The sequence below is a fragment of the Bombus affinis genome, chromosome 3, assembly GCF_024516045.1.
Source record: "Bombus affinis isolate iyBomAffi1 chromosome 3, iyBomAffi1.2, whole genome shotgun sequence".
In the NCBI taxonomy this organism is placed as follows: Eukaryota; Metazoa; Arthropoda; class Insecta; order Hymenoptera; family Apidae; genus Bombus; species Bombus affinis.
The window spans coordinates 8,519,231-8,535,057 of NC_066346.1; the positions used below are offsets into that span (position 1 = coordinate 8,519,231).

The following is a 15,827-nucleotide window of genomic DNA, read 5'->3' on the forward strand; positions in this document are numbered from 1 at the left end:
TGGTGGAATACGCCACGAAAGCTCTCCCCCTTAATGCCATCCAGACTTCCGGATTTCAGTGGTCGAAAGAGAAGAGGAAGGGGTTGGGTCGATGCGGGGTCGAAATAATTCTTCAAAGGAGCGAACGCGGCGACCGGATAAAAGGGGAGAATTTATAGGATGGTCGCGAAATGAAATTCTCTTGACGAGTCGTGCCGCGAATTACGCGCGTGTGTTCACCGAGCTTTTTCGCGACCACCGGCAACGTGTCGTGTACCGGTCGTTTCGTTCTTCAACGGTACACGGACACACGACTCGCCGTTTAATCCTTCGACGAACAGAAGGCTTTATCCAAATCTCTACCGTGTTCCCTCTTTGTACGTTCTCTTTTTTTCATTTCTCAGCCTCTTTCTCTGTTTGCCTTTGCAACCAGTTCAGAATTCGCAAGATTTTATTTCCAGATTACCCGTGGTCCCGCAATTCCCCTCGAAATTGCAGCCATTTCTCGCACAAACGAGCCATTATGCAGGCAAAGCCCGCGTGTAAGCACTTTATATTTCAAACGGTTGCCTTCCCATTCGAAACGCCAGAATCAGACCGGAATTTCTGATCCTTGCGCTCACTCTACCACCGTCACCATTTCCTTCCTTCCATAAAATTTGGAATTATTAGGATTCCAGCAAATCCTTATTGCAGATTTCTTGCTGCAATTTATACAATGTATTATAATAGGCCACGAGTAACAATCTCTTTCATACACGGTGTTGCGCCTACGCAAAGTTATTTTAATATAAATAATTGATTAACTAATTAAATAATTGATTGCAGAGAAACGTGTTCGTCTTCGGTAAAACTGATTTTGAACTTTAGCGTATTATATATTTTGTATAGAAAATTGTTGGGAAAAAGAAAAAAGAAGAAATAAATATAGCTCGCAATTTGAAAAAGAGATTCAGTTCTGAGAGAGTTACGGACTTAAGTATCTTAATCTCTGAAATAGACGAAAGAAGAGAATTTTTTGTTCATTTGCGAAGTAAACAATTATCTACGAGAGTCGCTTCAACTTGTAAGAGACGTGGCAGTAACGAAGAGCTGCCTGTAGATTGCATTCTGAGTGGAAAAACAGTGGAAAAAGAAATTCTAATTTTGTATCCTAGTCTTTCAGCTATATAAAGCAGAAAAGGTCAGAGTATCACACGTTTCACTCCATCGATCGCTGATCATTGACCGCTTTACTTTGCCGCCATATTGTTGTGCATGCGCGGATTCTAAAGGACTTTGAATGAAGTCAGATTGGAAAGGAGGCAAAGTGAAGATGAATCGATATTCATCGGCCGATCGCGTTACCGTAGAACTTGACACCTATGTCAACAGGAAGTGTCGTTCATCAACAAATAAATCCGACTCTGTCTGTTTCAATGATCGAAGAAACGAGAACTTTATCCTGAAAGATGTAACTGGAGAACAAAAGAAAGTTCCTGTAGCTATCGTTTTATAATAGTGAAACATTTAGCCGCGATTTTAATCGTCACTTGTAATAATTATCGACAATTATCAATTATCATACGTAGAAGGAATCGAATCTATTTATCGAATTAACACTTTTAATTCTAATAATTCTAATACAAGTAACTCTAATAATTTTCGAGTTAATCATTGTATTTCAGATAATTTTCGCTCCGGAAAACAGCTAATAATACGTCGTTTAAAAATTTCATTGATGGACTGCGCACATTCATGCAAAGTGATATTTTTATGAAAATAATTAAAAGAGCATGACGTGGACAGAGATTCGTTTCACGCATTAACACTTTTAGCGTCGGGCAACGATACGTCGTTGTTAGCAACAGTTGCGAAAAATGCCAACGACGATGTATCGCTGCGTATTCGATGGCGATTTGCTATTCGCATCGCGAGAGAACTTTATCTCGAAATAAATGTATAAAACGTTACAAATGGTTGAATTTCTCTGCAGAAGCCTTGTATGAGATGTTCCACAGATTGGACAAATTGTTAATGGGTTCAATTTTCTGTTACATTCCGCGATGGTTGATACCGAGACTTCGTATACGCTGGTGCCCTAAGATAAAAATTCGTCACGGGAGATTTGTTTGAGACCATAGTCACATAGTTCCAGATAAAGCTGTTTAGAACGGGATATCTATTTATGTTTCACAAAGTAATCCTGCATCGATAGGACAGTCAAATGTTCGGTGGATCTGTGCAAAGTTCACGCACAATTTGTAATCTGTGCCAAGTAAGTTATTTAGCTAGAAACGTTTGTAATAATAGCAGAATGCTATTTTGGTGATGTTATACTAGTTACACAAATCATTTGTTTTGCAGCAAGTAATCCTGCTGCGCATCATGGCATCATCATTTAGTTTTGTACTTTGGTATTGGAAAGTTTGTTACAAATAATTGAGAATGCAGTATTTGAGATATGCTTTATCTTCTATGATTTTACTTTTTATTGTGATTATTTACTTACTTTTTTGTGATCTTTTTTCTCAAACCTTATCAAACTACGAGTGCTGTATTTTGGATATTTTATACATTTGTACGTATTATACGAACGCATTCTGTTGCACTTTTAAGTTTCCCATAAATGCATAAAAATGTATGGAAAAATGATCGAACTTGGAATAGGGAAAGCTGTGGCGGAGGTCGCTTGAAAAGTCATTAAAATATCTCTTGATGAAGGGACAATTAACTGGATCGTAGAGACGATCGAGGAAGATTTCACGCGGTTGTTGAGCACTTCTTCGTCGGTTAAATGGTCGGATTCATTGTTCATGGACGAAGAGGATGATGAACAGAGGGTTGATGGCTCGAATAAAGAAGATTAGATAGAGGACGTAGGGAGAGGTCTTAGTCAGCATCTCCTAGCTTCTTTCTTTACCCGTCACGGTCTGAAATGAAATATCGAATAGATTTGCTAGAAAACCAGGCTTCAACCAAAACTTGAAGAAGATTCATTCAAAAAATAAAAAAAAAAAAAAAAAGAAAAAGAGAAAACGGAGAAAGACAAATATTTTAGCAAAATTAACAGCATGTTTTTAATCAAATTGAATCGATCGAAATTGATAAACTTAAACTAAACGTGGAATTAGGGTATAATAAGATTGCAAGATTTCTTCTTTCGTATTTTCTTTTCTTCCGTACGTTGAAAAATCACGTCTTCTTCAGCGATTTTCCTCTTACTTCGCCGTCAACGGACCAGACCCGCGGGATTATCTTTCTATTTTGCCAGTTCGAGGATGAGAAAGGTAAAATTGACGCGAACTCCCTTGTCGACTTGTTACGGTTTGTGTTCGAGATTAGACCAGCACCGCCCATCCACCTTATCCTCTTCATCCGGTAGAAAAATCGTCTTTCATCGAATCCCGGAAACGCCGCGAAAGCAATCGTATTTCCCGTGATCAGCCAACCTGGGACATCGTTCCTTCTTTCTTTTCTTCTTCGCTTCACAAACCAAATGGTTTCTGTTTTTAATCTATTATATTGTACTTGAAGCCCAATTCTTTCCTCGATTCTTTCATTCAATTTTCCAAACAGACGTTAAACGTAATTACGGAATCTCACGGGGGCGGAAAGTGGTACTGAAGATACAGGAAAATAAGATATCGGAAATTCATTTATACGGTAATCCTTATTATTCCATTTACATACTTATTTAACTATTTGTCTATGACCGTGACAAGGCAACACGTTAGTTGAGAAGGTTCAGTCGATTTGTCACGTGAAGTATCGACATTTTCGAGTTGGTAATTTATTTAGGTGGAGAATTCGCGAACTTTATGTGAGAAATAATCCACTTAACAGGTTAGAGACTTAGGAAACTTTATTTTTTCACTTAACGAGATTTAATACTCTTTTAACAGATTGAAACTTTCCTATAATTTCCCGTGCCTTCTAAACAATCTCTTTCATAGTTGTGCAAGAAATAATCCAATTAACAGGTCATTTCTTCCAATTTACCCAAAGTATTCGATCGTTATCGACGTATTACCGTGGTAGTGATACGCTTTAATGCGTTCATTGTCAGGCGAATTTAACTTTTGCAAAATATTACGTTGTCCGCAAAGTTTCTTTCTTTTTATAAGAAAATAATACACGCACAATGTTTCTTGTTTTATATTAGTTTATTGAATTATGCACGAACAGAATAATGGAAATAGAACGAAATGGATCATACCTAATTCAATAAAATAATATAAACGAGAAATTGTTGTTCATCTATTATCATCTTATGAAACGAAAGAAACCTTTCGGACAACTTAATATTAACCCTGCGGAGATCGTGACCGGAAAAGCTCCTATATATCTAACTTGAAATCAATGTTTGCTTTTGCGAGAACACCGTATAAATATATGAGAAGTCTTTGATTGTACTGGAATTAATACAAAACACAAACTTAATAAATATATAAATATATGAACTTAAAAAATACATATATAGAATCAGATTTAACATGCATCTGTCAGATCAACCACGATATCCGGGGGATTAAGTTGCGCACTTTTCCTCCTCCGACGTCATCTAAGATCGCCAATGACCACATACCGTAGCAACGTGTAATACCATCAACGTATTAATAGCAAAATCGTCGATGAGCCGCTCTTTGAGACGATCTTCGAGCTGTTTTCGGAAAAGCTGACAGGATTTGGTCGTTCCTTCGTGGAATACGGGCATTATAGGATGTGCTTGTCGGGACTAATGGCCCGTGAACGCATATACAATCCCTGGGGAGGGATGAGCAAAGGGGGAGGGGTGGGTGAGCAAGTGCCCACGGGGATCGTAGCGATGGTCGACGTAGGGGATCGAAGGAAAACTCGGTTCTCTCCCGGCGATGCACAGGTGGAATTAATCGGCCTGCCTGAATCGATCCGCCCTCCATTCACCGGGAAATTCTATTTCTCCGTCGGCTGTCGATGTTATCGTTAACGCGGAAATATTGTGCAGTCAGCTTTCGTGCTCGGCCTGAAACGATTCTGTTACACGCGATACACCGTGAATGTCTTTGGCGATGTCTGCAGAACGATGTTTGGGCGCTGGAATACGTTTGCTGCCTGTTCGATCGGTAATCGACTAAGACAGACACGATGTACAATAGCTGAGTGTTGGCAAGTTGATATTTAAAATATCGTAGGCTCGTGTGAGATGCTTCGCTGCGATGTGTATTACACACGAAAATTCGATATGGATTTCTTAGGTGTTTAACGTATTTGACTGGTTTTTTATTTTTATTATTTAATTTATACTTTACAATTTGTCCAGTTGGACATTCGGTAAATTGTTTTCTATTCGTGATTGAGCGAGACAGATTGTGGTAGCATGGACGTTGCAGGATGGTAGGAAGATGTTTTGAGTTAACGTAGAACGATTTCGGACAGCATATACGGAATATAAGTAGAAACATAGGCCACAAGGTACAATTTAAATTTCATGGAGCTGATTTGCAATAATAAAGATGGAATATAAGTGCGAAGTTACACAAAGTACGATTAGAAGTATAGAAATATACATTCGTATATTTAATGTCTTTAGCGCGTGACAAGAGAGTGTAGGTAATTAGAGAGGGTTATTAGCGTGGGGGTGATAGTCAGCGAAGAAGAAGAAGATAAGACCGTAGAAGACTGGGCGAAGAAAGTAGAAAAGAAGGAAAAGAAAAGAACAGAGACAGCGGACGAGGGTATCTAGTTAAACAGGTAAATGAGGCAATTAGATAAAGATTTATGGAGTAGATAATAGACATATAGAATATTTACGAGTTAGATATATAATAGACGGTAGATAAAATTGGTAAAATAAGGGTAAAATACGGTTGTGTGTATAGATAAATGAGCGAGAATGAAAGATAATAGGGAAAATGATTAATATTATTAAATGAAACAGGAGTAAATTATTCCTTTCATTGTCAGCAGGCTGAAAATACTATACTATACTATATTATACTATACTATAACAATACTACTACTATTATTTAATATCTTTTTTTGATTTAGAAGCTGAGATGATGACCTACAGGTGAAAAATGAGCAAGAATGGTTTCGAGTATTATGAAACGTTGTTAATTATTACGTATCACCGTATAAATTTGTTTTTCGTATAGAAAATGAGTTTACTGTCAATGCTTAGTGAAATTGAATTTTTGAAGAAGACAATGTTGATCTTGATATAATTTCGGGGATGAAATTTAAAAGAGCGTCTGATAATTCGCTCCTATCGTACAAGTTCCCTTTATCGCTCGATTATTAATTGGTCTTCCATGTATCCGCGTAATCTGCGATAATTCTCCGTTGTTAAGCGGCTAATATTATTTATTATTTCCACGAGAAGAAGAGCCCTTGGACAGGCAGAAAAGTGGCAGTGTCTCGTTTGAACTTGTGAAATTGCTTTAATAGCCACTCCGTAGAAGAGCGTGTTATTATCGTTGTCGGGCTAATAGGTATAAATACGTCTATTAGAAGCTGTTATGAACTGTATCAATTACTATGATAGGAGAATAATCAGAATGCGCTTACATTTCGAGGTTAATGACCAGTAACTACCTGCATACATAATCTCTTTAACGTCTCCGCTCAGGTAATCCTTTGGGATTGACCACATGTATGTAGCATAATAAATTGTACAGCGAAAAGAGGGAAACTTATATACAGACTGTTTCTGAATAAATTTCGCCAACGTGTTTCATAGATAAAAAAGAAAAAAAAAATAGACAAAAGACAAGGTAAAAAATAAACCATTAACTATGCTACATGAAGATCCAATAACGAAACTGTTGAGGTTTTATCTCGGAATAGAGAAAGGAAATGCATGGATGAATGCATAATAGATATATATATATTTAAGTATGTTTAAGTATAAGTACAATGTGTATGCTAAACCAGATTCGCACGCTGGCAGCATTACTTTACAGAAGAGCTCCGAAGTCGGAGTTTTCCTTGAAGTGGCACCCACTTCAATAGAAACGCCAGAAATGTCTAGAAATGTTCACAGAATTACAAGAACAGTATGAAGCATGAAAGAAATGAATTTTTGTTTAATATGACACGAAGCGAAGAGACAAGCAACGGGTTTGTCTCATTTATCGACTTATTTTTTTTTATTATTTAATTTGTACTTTATGATTTGTCCAGCTGGACACTTGGTAAATTTTTCTAACTTAATTGCTAAATAACATGTGGATGGCTATCCCCAGCGAGATACCATCTTTGAGTATTATTGAAGTAAGAATTTGAAATGTAAAATTTGATTACAGAATTAATGTTTCATTTGGCCAATTAATTTAACGGCCAATTAATTACGTTTTATCTGTATAGAAGCGTTGTTTTGCATCTTCGTCGATGTAAATTTAATATAAAAATATCGTTAAATTTATTTGACAAACGAGACATTGTCGAAATAATTAATTTACCAAATCTGGATTATCCATTCTCTATTCTGTATTATAATATCATTATTATTATTTTTCTCGTGTTTGACATTTTTCCTATAATTTAAAATTTCGCTTATTCGACATTTTCGTATTATTTTTAGCTGTAAAACGCGACAGAAAAATTCTCCATGGAAACCTGTGCGTTATGTTATTTTGAATAGCGTGAGCGAAATTAAATACGAGAAAGATGTGTTTAATTATGAAAATATTTCGCTTGAAATATTTCTCCTGCAACGTAACAGAGATTTCGGTATATTTTAATTTGCCGAGAAAGATATATATTTCTGAGAACTCAAAGAAGAAATATTAAGGAACAGAGGGTTCATTGAACACGAACTTGAACATATTGAATGCCGTACTTGATTAAATTCCCTTCGCTCAAACGCTCGCGTATTTCACTACACAACTTTGTTCAAATGTTTTCCATTTAATATATTACCGTTGTAAAATCCTTTTGCTCCCTGGAGAATATTAAATCGTGTTCTGGCTGAATCTTGCCTTTGTAATATCTCAGCTTCGTATTATCGCCCCCTCTGCTTTGATTACGATATCTTCAGGGTTCCACTTGACAAATCAATCACGCAATCATGCAAGTTTACGACTTCCATATAATTTACGACCCTTTAAAATATTACTATGTAGCTACGTATACTTGTTGCGAGTATCCAGATAATTCGATCGATTCTTCTAAGTGGTCTGTGAATTTTATCAAAATATACAAAGAACGTTTATGCTTAAGTATACACGATAGTAATGTAGAAAAGTCGCTTGTACAATATACGATCATTTTTATGATCATTAAACTCTAGGTATCCGTTTGAGAAACAGTGTATCTGAAAGACGATCTCTATGGCTGTGACTTATTAAAACTCCTTCATCGTTTATGATCATCTTCCGTTTCCAAAAGAAGAATTAGGCTACTTCTTGGGAAAAATCAATCTCAAATTTCTCTTCTCGTCGTTACGCTCGAACGTGCAAAATAGAATAATGGAAAAAGTTTTGAAAATAGAGTAAAAGAAAAAGAAAAGCACAGCATTTTCATCGTAACGAAAGTTTGCCAAGAGTCCAGCAACCTCGATCGGAATTTTCCGTTTTGCGTCATCCGTTTTTCAGTGGCGAACGTGTGCACGTTAGACGTAAAAATAACATCGGTTAAAGTTAAATGTGACGTCGTGTCACCCCTTTAGCCAACGACGTCTCGGTTTACCCTTTCGACGTGCATCACGCCTGTATACAGCGAACCATGGTTTCAACGAAATCAATTTACCGCCATCCAAAGACGTGGCTTCCCTGCCTTCTTTCGGCACATCGATCCTCCATTCCTATAAAAATTGATCCTCACGTGTATTCACGACCATCGTCAATCGCGATCCTGCGCCTTTCTCCGCTCAAACGATCCTTTCGCTCGATATTATACGTACGTCTGACGAAGACAAATGTCAGGCAACAGTAATAACGTGGCTTGTCCCGGGTTTCCATGGAATCTATAGCTGGCTCCGTGCACTCGTGCCTGACCATATTTCATGTCCGTGACCAATGGCAGAATCGTAAACGGGGCTTCATCGATTCTGCGTCGATATACATTATACACGATTATATACGATTTACCTGTGACGAGTCTTTTGCCAGGATATTCGGTATATTTCTTTATGGATACTTTGGACGGAAGAGAACAGCTTGAGCGACGAGTTTTCAAAGAAGAACTGTCGGTTAATCGGAGGGAAGTTTTGCTTTTGCGATCGATGAATATGTTTTGTCGACTGAACTTGTAAATTACGAAAATCGACAGACATGGGATTATGGATTTTCGTGTTTCATTAGACACGTACAACGTTCGGACGGTTGGTTATTCTTATGGTCATTTAACTTTAAAGGAAACTAGGAACGAGAAACTTTCGTTTAACGAGTGATGAACAGCGTTCTTAGGGGTTGAAGAATTTATTTTTGCAGTTCGTTAAATTATAAAAAAGAGGATCTAATAGATTTCTTAAGTAGCCGTTTTATTGCACAGTAAAGGGGTAAGTTCTTTTAAGATACGTAGTCGAGGACTCGTAAAGGAGGATCGTTTCAACGAAATAAGCTGCACTGATTTTGCTCTTTGTTATTATTGTTACAGCTACGAATCGTGGAATATTCTTTAGATATTAATAAAATTGTTGTCCCTCTCATAGGTATAAAACAATATCGTGGATCTATATCGGTAGTCGTGCCTCGTTATGATATTAATAGAGTATCAGGAAGTTTTATAAAAAGCTCGTGATATATATCCGTTAAAACTTTTTATAATAAGTGTCTCAAATACCTTTTGCGAATCGGTATCCTGTCTGCAACATTTTTTCATTTTCTCAAATACATCAAAATATCTTCTTAGTAAAATTATATTACACATAGGCAATTACAAAATAATAAATCCTTCCTCATCTATGTAACAAAATGCTCGAATCTGTAGAATACTCTTTCCCAAAGGATTAAACACATTCGATCGGATATTTGAAGAAACTCCAGAGATCCAATTCTCCGTAGAGTTTTTGAATTCCCGACGAAGCTCGAACATCGCGAAAGCTCTATGATATCCATACACACGGGAAACGAAGGGAAACAGCGTGCCGTTATCATCGGAGCGGCGAGTTTAAAAGCTCGTGAACAGCTCACAACCCTTAATGCCCTGAAATCCTCGCCTTGCTGTCTCCTTCAAGGAGATATTTCGCAGAGCAGCGTCGAAAGTAGAATCTCGCGGCAGGATTAAATCGGTGGCATAGAGAAGCCTGTGCTTCTTCGTTTTTCTTCCTCTTCTCCTTCTTCCTCTTCCCGTTCCCCTTCCTCGTTGCTGGTGTTACTACCCTCGCGACGTGATGTATCACGTTACGGCAAAATGCCTCTTTGTCCTGATTTTCGTGTGGCCAGGGTTGGCTGTAGCCTCCCTTTCGGAGGGCCTGAAAGGGATTTTAAAATATGAGCAGCAGTCATGGCAGAAAGACGCGTTCATACAGGGTGTCGCAGCTGAACGAGATCAACTAAATATCTGCCTTATTTACGATTGTGCGAGAAATCGTTTTAGAGCAAAGTTAAATTGTTTGAAGGGGCGATGTAACGGTGGAAAGAACTTTTTCTTGAGTTCATTTTTCTTAAGGAGACTTTGAGGCCATCGGTAGCGTTTTAAATAGAGCTCTATGTATTTCTTACATCGGTAGATGTGACCTTTTACTCTGTGTGTAGAAGTATTAAGGTACTTGCGTCGGAAAATGCATAAATTCACAAGATATTCCAATTTTAATATCGTCAAATGCAGGAGAGACAAGGCAGACGTAAATACAAGAATATCAACTTCGTGTCTTTTCACGTCTTTCATACGCCCAGTTTTAGAAAATTCAGGTTAAATCTGTTAAAATACACATTTTCAAACGCAAGGATTCTTTTGTGCAAGGAATAAAAAAATCGCATAGGTTGACGAATAAAAAGATACAGAGTTTCATTTAAAAATATACCAATAACCTTGAAATCCCGTGGAAAAGATCTTTCCACCCATTACACGTTCCTCTTCAAGTAGTTTAACTTTTTACTGAAAAGTCTTTTCACATTATCGTAAATGAGGCAGATATATTTAAATGATCTCATTTAATCGAGACACCCTATATACGCGCCGATCCTCTTTCCCCGGCAATTTACGTACTGATGACAATCTTAAAATGATTCTAGGTAAAATCTTTGCCGGATTTGAAGATGGTATTTGCATAGACACTCGTGAAACAAACGTGTATGGCTTTGGCAAAGAAAATCGTAGATGGAGAATTTTAGGTTTAAGATTGCGTTTCGAATCGATGAAGGGATGAAAATAGATTCTCACGTTGTGTTCTGGTTGCGAGGATTATTTTTTAATATCGGCGAGATCAAATTTTCGTAGCTTAGCTGTCAATAAGGAAAATTGTGAATGTGGAGATTGAGGCAGAAGTTTGAAATTTATGAAGAGATGAGAATGAATTTTGCTATGGTGTAGTGGTTATTCTGTAACGACGATAACATTCAATTTTCGTATCTTGGTTTCGATCAGGAGAATTTTCTTGACAAAAAGTTTTCAATAAATATTGACGAAGTGTTATACTGCTTGTTAACGTGGTATGATGGCTTTGTTCTAGTTATTATTTTTTTTTTTTTTCTAATAATAATGAGATTCTGTAGATAAAGAAGAGTCGAGATAAACGGTAAACGATATTTTCAGATATAGTTTGCATAATGAAAAGTTCTGTTTATTCCTTTTGAAAAATATTCGTAGAGATAGAGGGATGTTGCGAAGGCGGATGGAACGGCTTATTAAAGCATTTGTCATTTCACGCTTTAATAGCCGTGCTCTTATTAGGCTGTTAAGGCTGAATTTGCTACCGTTATGCTCTCCCTCGTAGTTAGGGGCGAGCTTTCACGCAGGCTGGCCGAGCGTACCGGAATAAAATGAGAAATAAGTGAACGGGAACGCTTTAAGCCCTGTATCTCGATGAAACAGTGCTCGATTAATGCCTTAACATCTTTGTCTATCTACTTGCTCAGATAAAATTCTTCTATTCAGAAATCTATCCGATAGAGTATTATTCATGGTACATTTATTTGGAAAGTAACGTTTCTTTAATTAGAAATGGTACTTCTTGCCTCGTTAACGTCTCTGTTCGATAAAACGTGATCGATTAGTGTAAGATTCGTATCATTGATAGATCATCGAATTAGATTCAACGGAGAGATTATCAATTTCCTTTTTGTCTTTTAGTCGATGTTGAAGTAACTACTTCAAAAAAAACTCTACATCTTTATTTATGTATATCCGTGACCTGGAGGCTGCTATTACGCAGAAATATTCTAAATAAGGAGCGGTGCATATTATTGTACCCTTGAATATGCATTATGTTTTGGGTTGCAAGGTCTAGGAACAAAGGAATTAATAAATAGATTGCTATTTGTGTTCCCTGTAGCCTCAAGCTATAAGATTAACTTTTTTGGTAATGTCCTTTTGCTATAAATATATGAACGTGCTCCCTTTCGTTCCATTGTCCAGTAACACTAAGAGAGTAAGGATTTGAATCAGTATAAACTTATACATTATATTTATACCTTTAATTATTTCAATATACTTTTCTATTACAAATTCATCCACTCGTTCTTCAATCAGTCAACATCAACGTCAACAATCGATAACATAGCGGTAGTATAAAATTATCATTAATAAGTTAAATTAAATTCAACAGCGAAGAAACGGAACGTAACCAATATTCTTGTAATTTTTAAATAGAATTTCCATAGTATTAGTTAAGCGTAAATTTATCATTGACAAACAAATTATATTTAAATAGCGGTATATTATAGAACACGCAACTACATTCGTTGTTTTTCAGAAGAATAAAATTGGCAACAGCTTGGAGATGTAGCAAAGATTGTGGAGAATTTTTCTTCATATTCGAATTCTGCATTCCGAACTAGCCCCAATGGTAGATTTATTTTCACGACAGCCTCTCGTGGCGGACACTTTAAAAATCAATCGGCCCGGTCTGGCAGCCACTCCATTCGGTTCCCGGTACACGGTCTTATTTCCATAATGCTCAGAGGATTCGCCAGTGTATCCAAAGCGACCTGACACGTTCGAAAATTCTATATAACGATTCGATAAAAGTGGCTACCGAAAAGTCTATCGAGTACCCCCTAAATTCTCTGAACGACGTACAGAGTTCTTTGAAACCTTAAAAATTAGGAAATAATTCTCGCCAACCTTTAAGAACGGTTTCACGGTTCGAGAAAATCGTAGGCTTCGAAATGTTTGATAAAAATTGTTATTATGTGCAAAATATACGAACTGATTCGTGAAACTGAAAGAAATTGTTACTTTTCCGATTACAATCCGAACAAGATTTTATAATAATATGACTCGGAAAGATTTTTATTGCCATATCTTTTTCATAAGTTTTATGATACATGCAGATTTATCTTTTGTTACTAATCTCCCCAACAAGGATATTCATCCAAAATATCTCGTCAACTGATCGTTTTTTGTCCACTTTATTTTAATAACTTTTTACACGGCCTATCGAGAACAATCGGATCTATATAAAACTGAAACGTACGTTTTTATTTACAGAAATGGTACAACTGTAAACTGCACATACATCGTAACTGCCGTGAAAAAAATGTGCCCATAAAAACGTAGCTCTCTCGGAATCGTTTATCTTTTTGCTCGAAAATGTTGCAATTGCAGTCGGAAAAAATACGACTCGTTACAGTTGCACAAATCATTCTGTACATTACACGCCTAAATTCGGATAAATTTTCTATTTATGAGGAATAAAGGGTTGGAAGATGAACAATGAATGACGTCGTTGTGGTACGGAATTGACGAGGGAGCGCGATCAGGTCGATGGAAGGGAATAGAACAACGGGATTCTGCATCAACAGGTAACATGGTCAGAGGTTGGCATCGTATCGCGAACAGATTGTACGTAGCGAAGAAAGAGGCATCAGTTTTTGAAAATCGTTAGCGTGGGAGGTGGTTAAAACGAGCGTGGAACGTGCCAAATCGTATTTCAACAATTGCAATGTATCTCTGGATGGAGATATTCGAGTTTTGTTGCCAGCTTTTTCACAAAATTACTCTCCCTTCCTAAACCACAAATAATCAGACTTCAAATTGTTCCAAAAAAATTGCTCTTCATTTTTATGTCGTAAATTTTTAAATTTGCTAGTTATATCACGGTAGCTATATTATATTAATAATTACGCACAACACTATATTTTCGTACGACGAACAACATTTGAATAACCCCTTTCTCCAATAACGTTTCATTTTTCTCTCGGATAAAGGTATAAGTGAAAAGTAATATTTTTGTACCGCAGACATTTTTTCTTTTTCGAAGTTTGAAATAGGAAACGAAACGCGGTCGGTGTGGATTTCCTGTGGTTTTGTTTCCCTTCGTTTTTCTCTGTTCTCTCCTTTTCCACTCCCCGTCCAATTAAAACTTCCACTTCGATCGCCAACAGGGCGTTCATAGATAATGCGTTAAAATCGGTTGGAGCTCGGGGCCGATTGTTTCAGAAGATTTACGCGTGTTCGGTAATCACTATAATCTTAGATAGTTTGCTATGTACTTATTTGAAACTAAAATTGCCGTGTACATGCTCTTTACATGTTCTAAGTTCTAAGAAACGAAAGAGAAACTTACTAAAAGCCATCCAGTCGATTTAAATTTTCTTCTACTTTTAGTTATTCAATTTTTGTTCCTCCACTTATCAACCGGAGTATCGATTAAAATAATAAAACGTTTTGGATATTATTTCCTTTCTGCTGACAGAGAAAAAAAGTGTATCGTTATTCTATCAATTATAAATATTGCTATTGTCAAATTGGCGGCTCTGTGTAAACTTTCCGCTTCACGAAGATCATCGTTAAAGAATTAATTCCAGATTAATGCTGCGTATCTTCATAAAATTCCTCTTACTTCGATAGATTCTACCCTAGACACGGGTTGACACGGGAAAGTTGGCTTTCCTCACGTATGATGCTTCCCACTAGCAACTTTCTCTCAGGGGCGTTAGCACCCTTCCTCACCCACCAACTTGTCAAATGACCAATTAACAGCAAAGTCGCTCTACCAACGAAAACTTGCCCTTAACAAATCAGCTCTTTTCGTGTCCTTAGACCCCCACCTGTCATAAGTTTCCTCGGTAGCATCATCTTCACAGAAAGTCAGTCTTAAAAAAATATTTTTTGAACCGTCATTATCTAAGCTTACGTCGCGTACTCCACACTTTGTCTATCAATCGAAACTTAATTATATCTTATCAATTTATATCTCTCTAGTCAAGAAGTTGGTTGTATAAACATTAATTTATACCTGTTAAATCAATGTAAACTCAATTGAACCACCCCATATTATCCTAACAGAAATAAGGGGATCGATCAGTTCGTGGCGTCGATTATTTAATCGTAACGGGAATTTACGACTCTCGTTGACGTGCTATCTCGCGATCGCGTCTCTCCGCGAACGATTGAAACAAACAGCGTTATCATATTCCATAAATCGCGTACCTACGGAATTTCGTTGTTCATAATCGCCTCAATTCTACACGCTGCTACAGAGCAGAGGGATACGTACATCGATTCGTCAAGTATCTCCAAAAGTTTAAATCGGTTTAAAGACAAATTTTAATAACGACTATGCGGAACAAGTATTCGCTTGGTTCTCCAACAAGCTCGCTCTAACAACATCCGACGTGCCGCGTTCTCGGCGAACGTCAGTACGTCAATTTTCGGTAGCTGGTAGGTTGGCTGTGCCTGCGACTAAAAACGAAAAGAGGCGGAACGATTGCACGTAGGAGGTCGGAACTCGTCGAGAAATAAGCAATTTTTACAGGGGATAAAAATTGAAATCTGCCGGG

General features: G+C 37.2%; 1 protein-coding gene across 1 annotated transcript in view; it reads left to right on the plus strand.

The window, feature by feature from the left end:
- Positions 1-15,827, plus strand: part of LOC126914242 (zinc finger SWIM domain-containing protein 8 homolog) — a 114,154-nt gene that overhangs the window by 62,287 nt on the left and 36,040 nt on the right. The window lies entirely within an intron of this gene.